The sequence below is a fragment of the Ictidomys tridecemlineatus genome, unplaced genomic scaffold, assembly GCF_052094955.1.
Source record: "Ictidomys tridecemlineatus isolate mIctTri1 unplaced genomic scaffold, mIctTri1.hap1 Scaffold_449, whole genome shotgun sequence".
Lineage (NCBI taxonomy): Eukaryota > Metazoa > Chordata > Mammalia > Rodentia > Sciuridae > Ictidomys > Ictidomys tridecemlineatus.
Window position 1 is genome coordinate 36,148 of NW_027522906.1, and position 2,778 is coordinate 38,925.

A 2,778-nucleotide genomic window follows, 5' to 3' on the forward strand; every position below is an offset into this window, starting at 1 on the left:
GACCATCAACAGTATGATTATTAAGACTATCCAGGCATACTTCCCCTTCCCACCTCTCATCACAGTGCCAAGCCCTGGACAAGGTGGCTAGTAGGAGAGTTAACCTATCTCTCTCCTCAAGGAAAAAGCAGTAAGTATGGGCCCTTGATTAAAACCAAACTATCGAAGCCTGATACCCAACCTAAAGAATAGATATCTCAACATTTTATAATAAGGAATCCTTAGACGTTCTGAGGAGTTGTGTAGACTAATCAAAGCAGTGTCCTAGAAATATTAATACAGCATCAATAAGAAAGAACTAAAGAGAAGAAAGAATACAGCCCAGGAATGTCAGTCTGGAAACAAACAAACAAACAAAAAGGCATGCAGGTCCTGAAATACTGATACAGACCCTACAAAAAAATTAAACTGGGTAAGGAAAAAAAAATCAATTTGTTGGATGGCTTAGTATTGTAGGAAAGGAAAACAGGGTAAAGATTGCCTTCAATCATTTATTCTGTTAGACAATAGTTATGAAAAACTTTAATATAATATTTCTAGCACTAAATATTATTAAATTAATATGAGAATAAAGAAGTCAAAATTAACAGTGAGGTTCTGGACCTCAGAATATGGGATGAGATGAAAAGAAATCTGAATTTAAAGATAAATGACTCTCTGCTTTAGAAATGCTGAGGTTTTTGTCCTAAGAATTTCATTAATGTTAAAAAGACACTTTTATACCAAGTATATTTATAAACCTTTTTAAATTTACATTATGAAGTACTTGATAACATGAAGAATAAGATATAGAAGATGTTATAAAACACACAATAAACATGGTAAAACTCATTGCTGAATCCTAGAGCAGAACAATACCACTATCTTCAAGATCCTGGAGTATTCTTGCCCATATCTAACCTTTTGCCCCCCATGCACATAGATTACCACTATCCTGAATGTTTTCTTAACTCTACCTTACTTTATCTTAATTTTTTGCTCAATATTTACATATTAACAATATACTTGTTAATTTATCTTGAAGTTGCCCATCTAAAACAATACCATACTAGATGTATTTTTCAGTGAAGTGATACTATTTCTTCACTAAATGTTAGAGTATTTCTAAGAAAATGTGGACACATGACTGGAGGTCATTCATGTACAATGGCCTATAACATACTTCAATGTATTAAAATGCCACAACTTGTTCACCCTGTCTCTTACTGATGTTACTTAAGTATTCTCAGGTTTTTGTTGTTACAAATAATACTTCCACACAATATTCTTGAACACATCACCTGGTACACATGTCCAAGAGTCTCTCTCAATAACCAGAAGGAAAATTGTGTGATAGGTTATAGGCATGTTCCATTTTACAAATAATGCCAAGTTGTCATTTTGTTATTTACAAAGACACATAATAGAAATAAGAAGCCAATACCAACAACCACCATGTAAAGCACATGCCCAATTAAATTTATATCACATGCAAGCACACAAATCTACTTGCAAAATAATCATCACCATTTTTAATGTCACTACCCAGTATCATAGTTAAAATTATATAAATATCTCAGGAAACTGGCTCTGCACTCATTTCACTTCTCTCAGTGAAACTATTATTTCAATGTGCCAAAGTCTTAGATGAGGTTCTCTGTGTACCAATAACAGAAACTCATACAAAGTTGCTTATCCAAATGAAAAACACTAAAAAGAAATAAAGATATCACACAGAACTGATGAATAGGAATTACAAATGCTGCCAAAAATTAAGGCTATTTTTTTTAAAGAGAGAGTGAGGGGGGGGAAGAGAGAGAGAGAGAGAGAGAGAGAGAGAGAGAGAGAGAGAGAGAGAGAGAGAGAGAATTTCTTTTTAATTTTTTTTTTTTTTTTTTTTTAGTTCTCGGAGGACACAACATCTTTGTTGGTATGTGGTGCTGAGGATCGAACCCGGGCGGCACGCATGCCAGGCGAGCGTGCTACTGCTTGAGCCACATCCCCAGCCCAAAGGCTATTCTAATCTCTTAGGGTCCTCACTGGTAATGGGATTCATTTTTCTTTCCACACTCCAAGCCCTTCTGCTTCTCCATAACTATAGGCTTGTCTTATATAGGTTGTCTCAGGCCCAGTTTTTTTACCTATCTTTTACCTATCTTTCCATAAGAAAAGCCTAGTAAACTCTAACTTGTATCTTTGTCATCTAACATTTTTTAAATTATTGAAACACAGCTTAGCCCAATTTAGCACAGAGGTCAACCCAAGATCCTAACAGCTATGTAATGGTAATAATATAAGGGTCCCACTGACAAATCTGCAATGGCTCACCCTTGGCCAGAGATATCACTTCTCAAACAAGAGCCTAACGTTAGCAGACATCTAAAGCAACCAGAAAATTATAGTGAAAAGTGTAATGAAGTGCAACTGAGAAACTTAACCATAATTATGCAACTCACTACAGTACTCACTAGTCATTCTGATAGTAGTTTTCAGTTTATATAAAGCTACATACAACACCCTCCATTTCTAATGCCAAAAGCCATTTCTGACTGTTTCTCACATTCTACCTTTTATGCTTTTCCTATTGCTATTCTTATTCAAATTCTCTTTGCAGAACTATCATACAATTAATCCAACTTCAACCTCTTGATTTATCTGGAGAAGTCCTCTCCTGGTTCTTTTCTGACATCTCAAGTTTTCTTCCCTTGTTATTTTTCCTCTGTTTGACCTCTTAGTTTTTAGAAATTATACCAAAAGCACATGCAGCAAAAGAAAGATAAACTAGGTATCAGATTTTAA